General features: G+C 43.0%; 1 pseudogene; it reads left to right on the top strand.

Moving 5' to 3' along the window:
• Positions 1-69: 69 nt before the first annotated feature.
• Positions 70-17,386, top strand: LOC117459955 (inactive pancreatic lipase-related protein 1-like; annotated as a pseudogene).
• Positions 17,387-17,755: the final 369 nt, after the last annotated feature.

Below are 17,755 nucleotides of genomic sequence, written 5' to 3'. Positions count from 1 at the left end.
AGTACACAACATCAGCCTGTTCGCCATTCTGTTCCTTTATTTAACAACTAAAAACCCTCATGTCCACAGATGTCACACATGTGGAGTCTGCTCTTTGTCCTCATCGGAACAGCAGGTAAATTGGATTTATCTATTTGCTTTCACTGAAATCAGATTAGTTTAGATTACTTTATTCTCATTACATAATGCAGGCAGAGTGTAAAGACATTAAGAGGGTCTAACCAGAGTGCAAACAGTCAGTTCTATACTTATCTATCAGCAGTCTGTACAAAATAAATGATACAAGTAAAGGTAAATAGATGTCAAATGTATAAATAAGAATAAATACACTGAGCGTAAATACAGTATATACAGCAGTATATACTGTATTTAAATGCAAGGTAAAGGGGTCTTAGAGTTTGATTGGTTCAATATATAAGTGGCTCTGCACCGTGGTGTCGTTGTGTGCATGTGCTGTGGGAAGTGTTTTACTGGAGAACCATAATGGAAAAACGCCTTCAGGCTTTCATGTGTTTTTATTCTATGTAGTGAGTTTTGTCTTTTTTTAATCAAGAATACATTCAATCAATCAAAGCTCCAACATGTCTGACAGTATCACAAACTGCAGCCTGGTCACTTCTTTATTAAAGCTATATAACAGTTCAATATTCAGGCCTAAGTGTCCATGTTCCTTATTGATACAATATCCAATCAAATGCAAATACTCTAAATGTCTTAAGGATTCCTTTTACACGCTCAGCCTGACACATTTGGTGTGTTTCCCAGAAAACTGGATACAGTCCAAATAAATCGAATCCACTTTAGACTGAACATGAAATCTAATGTTCAATGACTTTGTGTTATAGTTTGTGTTTTTATTTTGTGTGTCTTGTATCTTGTTTTAACTTTTTGTTGTTGTGTTTTCTTAATTTAGTTTTAATATATTTGATCGTAAAGCTATAATCTGGTAAAGTGCATATAATAAACCAAAGATATGTTTGAAACTTGTCCTTTTTAAATACAAATATATTTAATGTTTGCAACTTTCATCATCTGTCTTTTCCCTAAAGTTCTGTAGAAAAAGTCCTTTATGATAAAACAATGTGTCCGAGGTGTCAGGATGCACGAGGGGTTGTGGACCCTCACATGTGGTCAGGTCTCAGTTCTGTGTCCTGCGTGTCCTCAGCGGCTGGGGTCTGTTTCGATGGGCTCGGCTGCTTTGATGACCTGCCTCCGTGGGGGGGCACCGCTCAGAGACCATCCTCCGCCCTGCCCTGGCACCCGCTTCCTCCTCTTCACCCAGAAGGACCGTTACTACCAGGCAAGAGCAGCTTTCATTTCCTTTTTCATTCCAGCTAGGAAAGAGATGCTGTCTCTCATCCTGTGTGCGTATGGAAACACTATCTGTGGATCAGTGAACCAATACAGAGGGTTTGAGATATTATATAACACTTTCACCATGCCCACGTGAACATTCAAATGGTTCATCAGGGCTAACATGTCTCCTCTCCTCTAAACTGGCAGCCAATATATCCTCTTCTATAATGATGTCAACATCAGTGATGGATGAACAAACACATTATTTGGATGATATCGTTAGACGATTAAAGTGGGTTACATTCTCAAGCTTCACATCAACTTCAATCAGTTGTTTTTTTCAAAATGTTGCTGTGGAATGTCCACTTCCTGTGGATTTAAGGGATCTATATGGATACCTTAATATTGGGCAAGTGAGTATTGTGTTAATGAAGACTAAAGCTAGATACATCTTTCAATTAGTTTACCTTTGCTTTTCTTTTGAAACTGTCAGGATATAAAGGCTGATAAAAGCATCCAGGCGTCAGACTTCAGCGGGACGAGGAAGACCCGCTTCATCATTCCTGGGTATCTGAAGGAAGGAGACGAGGACTGGCCCCAGGAGACGTGTAAGGTGAGCAGGCCCTCCATATGAGCAGGCCCTCCATATCAACATTATTCCAGCTTGTTAGAGTCATCATTTGCACTTGACACTCAAATCCCCTTTGATACTTTTCCAAGTGACGTGAATGATTTCTTTTATTCCTTTCAACTTTTTCTCAGAGGGATATTTGCCTCTGTTGCCCTTACACTGTGAGTCTGGTTAAACCAGGTTGTTCTTGATGTACCGAATAAACCCTTCACCAACTTACATTGAATTGTAAAGAGGATTTTCTATAAGCGAAAACACGAGAGCCCATTCTCACATGTAGTGTGTGTGGTCCTCTCAGACAGACGACCCAATCACAGTGTGTAGCAGCAGATTCCAAACCTATGGAGTGTGTCTATCAAATAAAGGCCTTCAGAGCCTGACTCTAAAAACAGAGGCCTTGGCTCAACAAAGAAAATCAACGCAACAGTTTGCATGGATGTTTATTGAGTTAAGACAACTTCTAATGAAATTGTCTTAAAGCAACAAAGTTATTTGAGTTAGGGGAGAAGGCTTTTCCTCTACAGTCAGAGGTGTATTTAATTACCACTTACTTAATAACTGGAGCATAAACACAAGTTTTTAAGTTGATTACTCAAAAGATTAAGTTGTTCCGACTTCTTTTACCACATGATTTAAAAGTGATTTTAAGTTGTATGTACTTAATTACCCTCATTGTGAACACACGTTTTTAAGTTGACAACCATTTATAAATTAAGTTGCTCCAAATATATTGTTTTCAATATTTTTTTTTCTTAGCTTTTTCATGTTTTTGCCTTTAAAGAAAGAAATGAATTGATTCCACAACAACAAATTAGGCAATTCACTTTTTATTTTGAACTGCAGTTGTTTATTTCAACACCTGATGTTTCAATCAGGAGAGACTTCATGTGTTTGAACATTTATGGACCCATGCCACACAGTATGATAAGGTGCATGAACACCTGAAGTCACAGCTGACTGCAGGAGAGAGGAGAACCATGTTATAGTTTGGCTGCAGCTCGCTGATTGGCTGCTGGAGAATGAGGTGAAATGTAATAGGTTAAAGAGAACGCCTGTGATGAGCTGGTTATATGCAGCTGCGGAGTGAATGTATACACCCAGTCTTCCTGAGAGAACTTGCGCTGAGCTTCATTTCAATCTTGATAAAAAAGATAAATAACACAAATTTAAATTGCCCCACAAATAATAAATAAACACATTAGCCGTATTACCATGGGACATGGGGACACAGCTAATACATGCTGCCATCACATCGAGGTTAGAGGCCTTTGCAGATTTAAAACCAGTGCCAGATATGTTAAATCTGTAAAGTGTTTGTGAAACTACAGAAACAAACTCTCCATGGCCGCCAGTCTGCAGATCTCACATCCATTTCACAAAAGATGTAACAAAGATGTTTGCACTGCCGACAGTCGTTGTTTCAAACAGTGTGAACACATTTAACGCAGAATGCTTGCTCATGTGTTTCCCTGGACCACGATGGCTGCATCGTGCGGTCAGACCCTGGGCGGACCGGTCACTGAGGAAGGCCATATTCATGTCCTTTTGAAGCACATTAAATCATAGGTTAGCGCATCAGAGATAATGAATTAGGTAACTGCATACTTTTTAAACTCTTAGCGAATTCAGAGCCATTGTTACCAGCTGCTAAAGCAACGCTGGTATTGTTTTCACCTATTGAGTCTGCATGTGTGTGTCGTCATGGCAACGTGGTCCTGAAGACACACAGAGGTGCTTTTGAGTACTTTGCCTAGTGTTTAAATGCATGTGGACAGATTTTGTAGATAAGTTTTAGTGTCCCTTCTCATCTTTTAGCAGGTTCCATACGACATGTGAGCTGGTTAAGAGAAGAGCAGAAGCCACTTTTCAAATGTTACACAATCCTTTCCCCATGCCATCGCTGTCAACACCTATCCACGCTGAACGCTGCTAAGATACTATTGATTGGGGTGTGGCTAAAAGTGCAATATGCTTCAGAATGTAGCCGACAGAGGGCAGTGCTTTTGTCCTGTGTCACTGGGCCCGTGGATTTTATTTTATTTCAAGATTACTTCGCTCAACTCCTTGAAAAGGTCCTCTTGCTTTTCTCCAAGGCACACGACAAGGCAGCGGATGCTATAGTTCTCTGCGTACTTCAATTGTATTGTGCTCTTTTTGAAAAAGGAAAAAAAGAGAAATGACCTAAAGGAATATATTCTGAATGGGTGACTGCCAAAAACTTGCATTTCAATGACAACTCTGAATATCGATCCTACCTCAAGAAGCATCCTTGATCTGCTTCACGAGATTCATTCTGAATAAAAAGCGATATCACAATAGTAACCAAAGTATTTGTACTCTCACAGTAGCCTCTACTTTGTATCCTCTCACAGAACTATTCACAGTTCAAAGGCTGCTAGTGTTGGTCAAACAGCAGTTTGCCTACAGTGCAACTACAGGCTATCTGCTGTATCTGAATGACACAAGATGACACTCACCTTAACATGTCCTTTGTATATTTCTATTTGTCTTAACTGTGGGAACTTGTCCAGGCATGTTAAGTGGGAGTGGACTTGAAACCCTTAACTCAAGGTGTAGAACAATGAAGTTATCAAGCCATTGCATTACTTACTACAACTTGAATTTAGTTTGAAGTCACTTAACGCAGAAATCAGAGTTCAAATGACACACAATATTAAGTTGATGTAATTACCAACATTATTACGTCAACACAACTTATAAATTAATGTTTGCAACTTAAAATGTTTATCTAAATCAATGAACTCACATTTTTATCTTGCAACCATGCATTTCATGAAGTGGAGCTGAAAGGTCGCCTGAATTGGTGTTTAGAGTGTGCAGCTCTATTGGAAGTCACCTGCTCCAGTGAGGCCTTCACACGGTGTCAAGTCTATACAGTATAAACACAGTGTTCGCTGTGGTTGGCAGTTCATGAGGAAAATAAGGAACTGATCCCAAAGGGTTGATTTTGGGACTCAAGACAGTTACAGCACTGATAATCCACAAAGTGCTTTGGACCAGAGAAACATGCACACACTGATCCGTGAGATAGAGCAACATGCTGTGAACTCTACACACAATCACTTATATTGTATTGTGTTGGTGCACCTGGGCTGAATGCTATCATGGGGAGGGGGCCGCATGTGGTGAGAGAGTCCCTGCAGTGTGTGGGTTCTCAACTAGAAGCAAAGTGAGGCCACTGAGCACATTCTGAAAGGTTCTGTCCAGCTTTATCAACTAGTGTTTGTAAGTGAAGCGAATACATACATGTAGAGTATTCCCTACATTAGTTCCCGGTCACTATCAGATCAACCGATTTAACTTTTCTAACTACTTGAACTCACTTAGTATTCCCCTGACGCTCACACACCTCTGCTGCTGCTGTCTGCAGGCCATGCTGACCTGGGAGGATGTGAGCTGCGTTGCTGTGGAGAGGAAGAAAGCCGTGAGGACTCAGTACGTGCAGGCTGCCAACAACGCCAGGCTGGTGTCCGCCCAGGTGGTCTCCATGATCTCCTTCCTCAAGGTAACCTCAGAGAGCCCCTCACTAACTGTGCCTAATCCTTCTGAAAGGCAGAGACATGTTGGGGCTTGGTTTAGTCCTAGCCAAGGTTATAACCATCCTGGACTGCACCTTAAACAGGCATTTACATATTCATATTTGCAAATGTATTAATTGCTTTTTGTTGGTATTACCCCCATATTAGACTGTTATAACAGCCATATTACACATTAAAACAACCCATATTACACCATTATTACACCTTTATTATACCAATTTTAAACAATTATACCACCTGTACTCTCCTTATAACACCATAATAGACTGTTATTTCACCCTCATCTCGTTATTGCACTGGCATTACACTCATATTACACATTTATAAACCCCTATTACACCATTGCACCTCTATTACGCCCATATTATACCCATGTTACACCCAGGATATACTGTCATCACACCCTTATGAGACGAGTATTACACCCATGGAAGACCCATATGTCACCCATATTACACTGTTATTACACTGTTATTACACTGATGGGTTAGAGGAGTATTCCAGCGGAGTTCGGGAGAGACAGATTTTTAGTAAGACTTTAATAATAGTTTTTACACGTGCATACATTCATCCTCATACACATATGCTAAATTGTATATGAAACATTTTCATGCTGCCTCCAACAGCTAAAAGTGTCATCCCTACAGTATATCTAAGTTCTCAGGGGCACACACATACGACACACGACACACAGTGTGTACAGTAACTCTGAATTGAACACACATGTTACAGAGCCAGTACAGGCAGCAGTCTGATAAGTTCCACATCATCGGACACAGCCTCGGAGCTCACGCTGCAGGAGCCGCCGGCAGCAGGATCCCCGGCCTTGCACGCAGCACAGGTACACACACACACACACACACACACACACACACACACACACACACACACACACACACACACACACACACACACACACACACACACTGCCCACCTTTCTAGACATGTGTTGCAGTGATAGAGTCTGATAAATGACAGGGAACCCTCAGTGATTGAACACCTCTCTCTGCTCAGGACTGGACCCAGTTGAGCCGTACTTCCAGGACACTGATGCGTCTGTCCGCCTGGACACCAGCGACGCCACCTTTGTGGACGTCATTCACACTGATGGACTTCCTTTCCACTCCGAACTTGGTACACATCACTTTTCATTATGATGAATGAGATCAATGTGGGGCTTGATGTTTCTTTAGGGTGCATTCACACCTAATAGTCCGCTTCTCTGGTGCGCACCCAGTGGCGGCGCCAGAGTATTTGTGTTGGGTAATCTATGGTAGGGCTAACCCATACAGTGGTGGGGCTGAAGTCAGTATTTGTAATGCAATTACATACACGCTATATCGCACCCCTTGACAGTCAAACGCACGCGTGAGGCTTTTATTAGCTTTTATTAGTCTCCTTTTATCAGCTAAATTACATCGAGAGCAACAGGTGTGAGTTAAACAATACAATAGCCTATTCTGCTAATTCCCCGCTACGCAGCGGCAGAAACAAGACAAGTTGGCATATAGAATTGACACAGAGAGAGAGAGTGAGGGAGAGAAACAGAGACACAGGTAAACAGAGAGAGAGAGGAGAGAGAGAGAGAGAGAGAGAGAGAGAGAGAGACAGAGAGAGGAGAGAGACACAGACACAGGTAAACAGAGAGAGAGAGAGAGAGAGAGAGAGAGAGAGAGAGAGAGAGAGAGAGAGAGAGAGAGAGAGAGAGAGAGAGACAGAGAGAGAGAGAGACACAGACACAGGTAACAGAGAGAGAGAAGAGAGAGAGAGAGAGAGAGAGAGAGAGAGAGACAGAAGAGAGAGAGAGAGAGAGAGAGAGAAGAGAGAGACAGAGAGAGAGAGAGACACAGACACAGTTAAACAGACGAGAGAGAGAGACGGAGAGAGAGAGAGAGGAGAGAGAGAGAGAGAGGAGAGACAGAGAGAGAGAGAGACACAGACACAGGTAAACAGAGAGAGAGAGAGAGAGAGAGAGAGAGAGAGGAGAGAGAGGACAGAGAGAGAGAGAGAGAGAGAGAGAGAGAGACAGAGGAGAGAGAGACACAGACACAGGTAAACAGAGAGAGAGAGAGAGAGAGAGAGAGAGACAGAGAGAGAGAGAGAGAGACACAGACACAGGTAAACAGAGAGAGACGGACACAGCACACAACAGGTGGCCTGTATCTCTATCATACAAAACACTTTTTCAAATGACCCATTATTACAAAATATATTCAAAACTCACTCTTCACTCTTCAGGTGGGTCGTGTGACTCTGGCACCTGTTCGACTTGAACCTCAATGCGAGGGCGTTTAAGAGCAAATCTATCCATCCGACATATACAATTAATCCTAGAAGTTCTGCTGTCTGCTGCAATTTACTCGGCGCGAGTTTGGGGACTTTTCACTGAACGTGACGTATCGACGAATCAGTAATGCATGACGCAGCAGACCCAACGTTGCGTTGCTCTGATTGGCTGTAGGTCTGTTCAAATTGCATTCGGAGGCATTTTGATCTGACCGCGGCCGCGCTGATATTATAACGTGAGAGAATGTCCACACCTTTAGTGTATACAACTCCCCCACTACTTAGACTATTCCTTGCACCCCTCTAGCATAAGCCCGAATGGTCTCAACCAGCGTCAGCAACGTGCACTTGTTGTTACAGCAGGATCAGTTTGTGTGTTGTGGACACGACCGGTAGATTTTCGCAATCCGTGTTCTCAACATGCTTACTTTAACAGAATTTGTTATGGTCGGGCTAAGGTAGGGCTAAGCCATTACTTGGTATGGCTGTAGCCTACCCCAGCCATACCCTGGCGCCGCCACTGTGCGCACCAGACCACAGTTTGTTACATTGTTTCATTTTCAGAAGGTTCGGTTTGCGTTCACACGGGCAAAACTCAAACGGACTGTAAACTTAAACACAAGTCATGTGCACGGAACTGTTGTTCAACCATTGGTCAGGCATTAAGGGGGTAAAAACGAGAATCCCGGCAATTTCTACCGGAGCCTCCGCCATGGAGCATCGGCACTTTCGGCAGGTTATTCTCATGCTGCTGTTAATCTGGAGGTCAACAGACACTAGCAGCCCGCGCATATGATTATACAATCAGACAACGTCCGTTAAAACACATTATAACATAATGAGAGACGTTCTGCAGTAAGGAGGGCGTTTCACCGACGACAGGTGTTCTTACTTTTATTTATTTATCTGTGGCCTTTCAACTGAAAGGCCACAGATAAATGCAGCATGATAACTGTTTTTTAAAGTTGCATCATAGGGTAGGCATTAAGGGAACTGTGTGGCCTTATCACCTGTGTTAAATCTTGATCAAATCAATAAAAGAAACATATGTCTCTGTAAAAGCATCCCATAGGGTCTGGGGATGTCCCAATCTGTCGGCCACATCGACTTCTACCCCAACGGAGGAGAGCTGATGCCTGGCTGCTCCGCCAACAAAGGCCAGTCCACGGACCTGGACGCCTTCTGGCAGGGTGAGACATACACATCTCACTAAACATGGAATCAAAATGGGAACTCAATGATCACAATGATGATTTTAGTATAATCAAATGATCAAACAAGGACTGTAGCACTTCACTCAAAGGCTAGGAAAGTGCTATATAAATATAGTTCTTTAATGTCATGTTGGCTATTTCACTTTTGTTTACATTGTTGTGCTGTGCTGACTCAATTAAACCTACATAAGCTACTGCCAGCAAAGAGAAACAGTGCACCCTCCCTGAGCCGCACCTGGGAGAAGAGCCTGACAGAGGGCGTCAGGTAGCCGGGCCTTGACCCAGGGGGCCTGGTCTTGGCACCCCCTAACAACTATTCATACTCAGTACTCAGAGTGTTGGTGTGCTGGAATCGACAGGTTGTTCAACAGCAGTTCAGAGTGGAGTCTCTGAGGCAGGGTCTCATGCTGGAAGGGAAACCAAAGGGGACTCTGGTTGTGTTCAATGCTGACATGGGCAGTGATGGAGAGAGCAGGGTGAAGGGGGGTTGGAGGCAGGGCGGTCCTGATCTGAAACCAACTGCTGCTTTGTTGTTGGACTTCTGTGCTAGACATTGATGGACCATTAAAAGCACCATTTATGTGCGAGTGCCTTCACGAGTGTACAAGAGCGACCTAGGCCAGCCGGTGTTCATGTTGTACCATCAGGTCTGAGTGGGGGCTGTTGCAAAAGGTGTTGGACTAAAGGTTGTGCATAGTACCAGCAACCCCAGGACCCACTGGTGGACACTGCGCTGAAGAAGGGGGTCTTTCTGGCTGCAGGCCCCCGATGAACAGAAGATATTGGAGGGATGGATGTATCAAGGAGACTCAACTCATTTAAGTAAGCTTCTAAAACAGTCGACGTGTTCCCAGAGACCCTCGTGCTAACACCATAACCTGTGTTATAAACCAGGACAACCCTTGTCTGTATGTTGAGGTGCCGAGCTGTTTCTGAGTACATCAAACATAATGCATTACATTACCATAAATAACATCTTCTACGAGGATCATACAGTTTAAAAAAAACTCTTTCTTAAGAAAGGATTATGTTTATTGTAGTTTAATATTGTCGAATTAGACCATTTAAAAATACAACAATGACTCATTCATCCTTTTTCATCTACCATGCAACTTACAGTGCAGAACCCCCCCCCTGTAATATTGGAGTTGCCCCAATGGAAACATCGTGAAGAAACCTCAGGCGGAGTTATTCCTGCAGGACCTATCCGAGCAAATATTTTCTAATATGCCGACGGCCTTCTTTTGAAATGTGCCGCCGAGCAGCAGGCTCAAGTAGCAGCATTGGTGCAATGCCTGGGTCTGGGGGGGGGGGGGTCTTTGGCACAGCTGAATCTACCACTTTGATCCTATAGATATGATGGGGAGAGGGGGGGCAGGGCTGCATAGCTGGAGGTGTCGGAGCGCCTGGAGTTGGCCCTCACTGAGAAACAACAGAAGCTGTGGTGTGTGTGTGTGCGTGCGTGCGTCTGTCTGTCTGTCTGTCTGTCTGTGTGTCTGTCTGTGTGTGTGTGTCTGTCTGTCTGTCTGTCTGTCTGTCTGTCTGTCTGTCTGTCTGTCTGTCTGTCTGTCTGTCTGTCTGTCTGTCTGTCTGTCTGTCTGTCTGTCTGTCTGTCTGTCTGTCTGTCTGTCTGTCTGTCTGTCTGTCTGTCTGTCTGTCTGTCTGTCTGTCTGTCTGTCTGACTGTCTGTCTGTCTGTCTGTCTGCCTGCCTGTCTGTCTGTCTGTCTGTCTGTCTGTCTGTCTGTCTGCAATGTATAATGATCCTAGTCAGAAGGCCATGAGTTCATAAGTAGCTATCTGAAGTTCAATAATTCTACATAAACTCTTTTCTTATTTCTCTGTACCTCACCCTCTTTTACCTCACAGTCCATCTCACTTTTTCTCTTCCTCCCTTTCATCACCTTTCAATTGTTTGCCAGGTATCAAGAAGTTTGATGACTGCAACATGACTAACACTACAACTACTAAACATATATCTGGTTTCCATTACTTAGGGGTTTGGTCTTGCCTAGGTCTTTTTGGATTGCATTTTGCCTTGACATTGATCTTTGGAGGAAGGATTATAGAAATATTGTATCGAAGTAACAGTAGCAGTACCAACTGTGAAAATACCTTAAACATTTTAAAACCCTTTCTTCAATCCTATATTTCATTAAAATTGTTATTTGATAGCTAAATACACTTAACTCTATAAATGGCAGATTACATCTATTATATTGTGAAACTTTTATGTAAGTATGTTGTTGAAAACTCTATCTGCGAAGTCAGAGGGTCAACTCCTCTCAGGCAAATGGTTCAGCAAAACTGCAATATTCCCTATTTAAATGTATACACATATTTAAGTAAAACAAAATCAGTTTGAGTTCCTGCCGTTGCCTACATCCTGCACCTCAGGACAGATCTCCTGCGCACAGTGACGTTGTAGATCCAGCCTGTCTGTCAGAGCAGAAGATGATCTACTTATAGCTAACAACATGCTATGGAGCTGCCTGCTAGCACTCGTTCACCACAATAGCAAACAAAGTTAGCATTCTTGCTAACTGTTTTAGTCAGTCGCTGCATTATTGACATCAAACCACACCACGCTCCAACAGAACAGCGTTATATCAGCTTGGATTGAGCCATACAGCTCAGGGTCAAAGGTCAAAAGCATGTCAAGATGCACCAGAAGATCTGCACGGATATAATCTCCTTCTCGAATGAATCCACAAGATTAGGTGGTTCAATTGAAATGAATAATTTCTTTGTGTCATAAATGCTGATGTAGAGGTTTGCCTCCTGATCTAGAATTATTTTTGTATCAATATTTCCCAACAGTTTGGTGGAGGGATTGATGTCTGCATGTGAAGTTGTAAGACAGTTAGATTCGTACATCACAATGGTGTTTAAAGCTGGTGATGGTACGAGCAGTACAAGAGGAGCTGAGCGGCATCTTATGTCCTCAATTGAAAAAGTGACTGGGGGGGGGGGGGAAACTCCACCATCACAGCATGTGTATGGGCTGCCACCTGTTGCTGTAGGACACTGATACGGCTGTGAACCATTTATTTGGTTTCAGAAGTTGATTCGGCAAGATTGGATTTTTGTTGCAGCTGAGGGGGCGATGTAAATGGGCTTCCCTCATGTCTTCCACGGGGAGGGCTTGTATCTGCAGCTGTTGGTGTTAATGACAGTTTATCCCTGCTTCGGACACATGTCCGGATCAAAGGAGGCCGGGGGAGGGCCGAGCATGACCTCATATGACTATGTCCCCGTTGAGAGATGACAGCACCTCCTTGTCACTCACCTCGTAAACGCTCTCCTGTCTGCTGTTGTTCCTGCAGGCGGGGCTGACAGCCACAAAGTCAGCCTGTTCCCACACACTAACTTACCGAGACCAGCACCTCTCTCCACCTTCATTTATAAGGTGGCAATCTGTAGCATTTTGAAGGAGTATAAGGAGGAACATCTTGTTGGGTTGTCACGTTTTGTCTGAGTGTTCATTGACAGGAGAAGAGTGATATGCTGCATGACGGGGTGAGCTCATTCTTCACACCTCACCGTGTCCTTGTCTCCACAGGGAAAGTGTTTCCCATGTGCGGACAACAAGTGCCCTCTGATGGGCTCCCATGCCGACAGGTTCACTGTGACTGATGGCGTTTCAAAGAGCAAGTACTTCCTCAAAACGGGCAGTTCAAAGCCCTTCGGCCGTAAGTACCCCGCCCCCCGTCACTGTGCCTCACACACAGGCTCTTGAAGATAGACACTTTTCTTTAGGCTCCATTTTTTACTTTACTGGTTTTAAAAATCCTTGGACACTGTTAAAAATGCATTGTCATCTATTAAAACAGATCCGACGCGCTGAAAGGTTCACATGTATAAGTGCTGGGAATTTCAATCAATATACATCCATCTGTGATCTAGTATGGATATGGAAGTTTCCAGATGTCAGGGTTTTCACAGGTTGTGTTCCAAGATGTTGAGGGAAATGTTAAAATAATTCACGTTAATAGAAAGCACCTACAGCTATAGTTAACCAGGGGAAACTAAACGTACCTTGTTTGATTTGTTTTAATGCAGGCACAAACACTATGATGTCATGATGATATTACCTCATCAAAAAAGCATTCGACAAAAACGTAATGACACAACAGATCCATTCACTGATTCAATCAGGAGGCCGTTGCATGTTATGATCTACATAATGATTGATTGTTCTTGTTCCTGCAGAAAACGTGTAAAATACTTTAATTATTCAATATTATTTTTTAATTAAAAATATTCTGGAGTCTGTTTTGTTAATTGTTCTGAAAAACAATTATGAAATGAGTTTGAAAAATGGTTGTAACACCGCTTTGCTCTGTGTACCTGTGCAGATATGGTACATTCCAAACCTGAGCAACACAAGTAACAGTCACATATCGTTTAAAGATATCTTATCACTGGGTTTTCTTCACATCCGGACCTGGAGCCATGGTGACAATGTGACTCTTCCTCCTATAGGCTGCAGCTGGCCCAGCCCTGGCTGCATGTCCGTGGCCCTCTCTGGGGAACCGGCAGCACCCGCTTCCTGTGGAAGCTCATTCTAACATGTGACCTCACTGATAGTGCTGCAGTAGTGTCCAGGATGTTGGGTTTGTTTGACCAGGCCGGTTCCTCTTATCAGACCATATGACTTTTTTTAGTATTGTTTTTACAATTACTAACACACATTTCTCTCTACTTTTGTAAAACCAAATCGTTCTCTTTCTTAACATTCAGTTAAAAAGTTACTCTATCACCCAACTAAAATGCACTACACGACAGGACCGACTGAAACAACTGAAACGTGACTTTAATTAAATGTATTATGTCAACACGTTTCACTTGACTGTATTAGTTTAGTTCAAAGCAATAATGTTAGGTTGAACATATTTCAACTTAATATTATTGACTTCAACTAACTTAATACTGTTCTGTGAAAATTGTTGACATGATACATTTAATTAAAAAGATCGACCTTAGTTTTTCCGTGTAGACAGATCGGTAGAAACGTTCTTTATCCCAATAGGGACATGGTTTTGTCACAGCAGCATGTTGACACTCATTGTAAAAGAATTACACCATTTCTTAAAATAGAACAATATCTCTTCAAAATAGAATAAAATACAAATAAAATAAACATTAAAAGCAAATATAAACATATATGCAGTAAACAAAGACTTATCTCCAGAAGGGTATCTAAGAATACACACTATAACATATACAGAATACATTAGATGTCTCTCTAATGGCGCATTTCCACTGCAGCGGGTAGCCCCGTTTAAGCGTCCTTAATCGTCCTCAAGCGGCCAGGCCAGTTTTTGGTGGCCTTTCCATATAGCGCAGCGCCGGCTAGCGGGTACTTTTTCCCTCTTTTTCCGGCCCCATAAAATGGTGGTTCTATCAGACCAGGGCCAGGGCCAGGGCCTGGGCTGAACTAGTGACATCAACACTCTTGACTGCTGATTGGTCAGAGAGAATCGTCACAAGATCGCGCGCGAGATCATCCCTAGCATCGCATATATATTTAGAAGCAAGCTTGCATTGCAACATTTTTATAAACAGCATTTTTGTAAACGGAGGAGCTACAAAAATGGCAACGTCAAATAAAAGCACACCGTGGTCGACCGAGGAGGTGACGACGTTCCTACATCTCATTGGTGATGATAAAATCCAGTGGGAGCTCGACGGAACAACTCGAAATGTGAAGCCGATCGCCCCGCCTACACTGCGTTGCTATAGTAACTACCCCAGGTCCTAAACTGTAATGGAAATGCGCCACGGCCTCGGACGGCCAGCGAGGCAGCCCGAGGCCTGAGCGAGGACGCTTAGGGACGCTTAAACCGGGCTACTCCGCTGCAGTGGAAATGCGCCATAATAGACCAATCTACTAAAGGGAATGAGAGCACTGACAACATCTGTCTCCAACAGAACAAAACCAAGGGCTCTGAAAAGTGAAGCCAACATGGAAGAGCTTTACCTGCATCCCCTCTAATACCCAGCAGGGGGCGACTGCACTGGTTGCAATACAAAGTCTGATTTAGATCTAGTTTAAATATTTTTCAATAAAGCTTGATGATAATTGTATATAGTATGTTCCCATTTAGAGTTGAATACTGTAGTCTATAAAGCAGGGTATGCTTTTCGTCTTTCCCTCCCACAACACAACCCCTCTCAGAAGGTGTTCACTTGCTGAATGTTATTGGTGATATTTTGGTCGCATACAAATAATGTTTTGGTTGTACGGAGTTCCACCCTGTCGTGTCACAACGTGGTGACGGCAACAATGACAAACCAGAGGCTTCAAATCTGTAGTCGCAAAACCGACAGGGTGTGTCAAGTGACTTTGTCTACTTCTTTTATACAAAGCTCTATAATACTATTTTTTAGAACACAATGACTTCCACAAGTAATAAGGACTAATCAGTCACGTTCTAATATGCTTCAATAGGCTTTTTGTATCGCCATTCTAACAGAGCATAATTCAACTATACAACTATAATGCAGTCCAACACTCTGATCATGCCCTGGCAGTCTTCTGCAGATATGTCCACACATCCACAAAGGGACAGAGATATGTCCACACATCCACAAAGGGACAGATATATGTCCACACATCCACAAAGGGACAGAGATATGTCCACACATCCACAAAGGGACAGAGATATGTCCACACATCCACAAAGGGACAGAGATATGTCCACACATCCACAAAGGGACAGAGATATGTCCACACATCCACAAAGGGACAGATATATGTCCACACATCCACAAAGGGACAGAGATATGTCCACACATCCACAAAGGGACAGAGATATGTCCACACATCCACAAAGGGACAGAGATATGTCCACACATCCACAAAGGGACAGACATCATGTGGACGCGGTCCTACACGTATCAACTATATGAGGGAAATGAGTACTCTGATGAGTTAAGGAGAGAAGAGTGGAAGGAGAAAGTGACCATGCCATCCTGGGATGAGCACTACATGACTGTGACTGGGAGACACACACAGTGTGCATCACATTGGTTGAAGGCACCCTCCCTATGTCCCCCTTGTAGTTGTTTGTAATGGCAGCGAAGGTGATGGCGAGTGCTTATCCCGATGTCCAGTTTTCCAAATGTTTGATATTGAGGTAATCCAAAAGTAACGGAAAGAAATCAGGTACGATTACTTTTTATACTCAGATTAGGTTACTGATAACATTTTCTTGCAAGTAACTGGTAGTTGAAACAGAAGACATTTGCAAGTCTCCTCCCAGCCCTGGTTGCTACAGCAGCTCCACTGGCCCTCTGTGGTGGGGTTCCAGGAGGTATATCTCAGAGTGTGTTCTGATCTGTGGTGACCTCTCTTCAGGCGAGCGTTGGTGTCTGGGTGGACCCACGGGGTGCTGCTGGATGCTGGGTTGGATGTGGGGGTTGTCACAGAGGTGACGTTTCGCTGGTACCATCACATCTTTAACCCCGTGACACCCAGGTATGGTGCGTCCAAGGGGGAGCTGCAGAGAGGAGAAGACAACATGATGCAAGTCAGATTGTTCTATAAAACCTGCAGGTGTCTCCTCACACTTTGAGAGGAGACACACCTACACAGTGATATGTTGTCAATCTTCAGACATGCTATTGAAATGGTGGCTGTAAGGAGATGGTGATGTTACATTTTGATTAGATAAATATCAAATGTTTTTAATTAACTCTTTATTAGTTTGTCAAATTATTTGTATGAGTTCATTTAGAGCTGTGTTATCTGGTTGAATTAACGGCTGTCCTTAACCTACGTAAGCCTTTATGTCTTTTAACTGAATATTGCTATGCGGTACATAGAACATCACACACACACACACACACACACACACACACACACACACACACACACACACACACACACACACACACACACACACACACACACACACACACACACACACACACACACACACACACACACACACACACACACACACACACACACACACACACACACACACACACACACACACACACACACAGGAAGCAAGTTAGTATCAAACTAGGGACCCTCCAATGAACGAACGAGTGCATCCACAGCTCATCAGACCAGAGAGAGGTTCAACTCTCAATGAACTCTCCAGGAGGAATTCACTCAGACTGAACTGGGTCAGAGTTACGTCAAATCTATCAAGACACAAATCACAATCTAATGTATCCATGTCTACCAGCTGGAGTCTACCCAAACAGAACTCGTTGTTTTTTTAAAACATGTCATCAATGTGAAATCAAGTTTATAAGCAATTCTCGTGAAATCATGGGGAATGTTACAGTACAGTAGTGGTGCTGGACTACAGTATGTGTCATGGACTGCCTTCAGCCACTAGAGGGCAGCATGAGACTGTGTAAGGTGTTCCAGTACTGGTAGAGTAGAGAAGATTTCTCCTCCATAGTCTTTACTTTCATATCCTTCCATTTATAAATAAATATATAGTGATGGCAAACAGATTTGACTTTGACTTTAAACTTCATATACAAACCAGATGTTTTTATCATTTTTGGAATTCTACGTTTTAATATAGTTTGCCTTGTCGGCCAAAACAGATTTAAAACAATCAGTGTTTACTAGGATTTTAAATTTGAGTAAGAGGAAATTCTGCAGTAGATTAAAATGGATACTTAAACCAAAATATGTATTCACATTGTGTTCTATACTGTTTCACTCACTCACTCTCTCTCTCTCTCTCTCTCTCTCTATCCTTCCTTCCTTCTTTGCTTCTTTACAGCGTCTCCTTCT

Source organism: Pseudochaenichthys georgianus, chromosome 15 (genome assembly GCF_902827115.2).
Source record: "Pseudochaenichthys georgianus chromosome 15, fPseGeo1.2, whole genome shotgun sequence".
Classification (NCBI taxonomy): Eukaryota; Metazoa; Chordata; class Actinopteri; order Perciformes; family Channichthyidae; genus Pseudochaenichthys; species Pseudochaenichthys georgianus.
The sequence above is the reverse complement of the archived record's forward strand: the minus strand, read 5'-3'. Positions and strand labels throughout refer to the sequence as shown.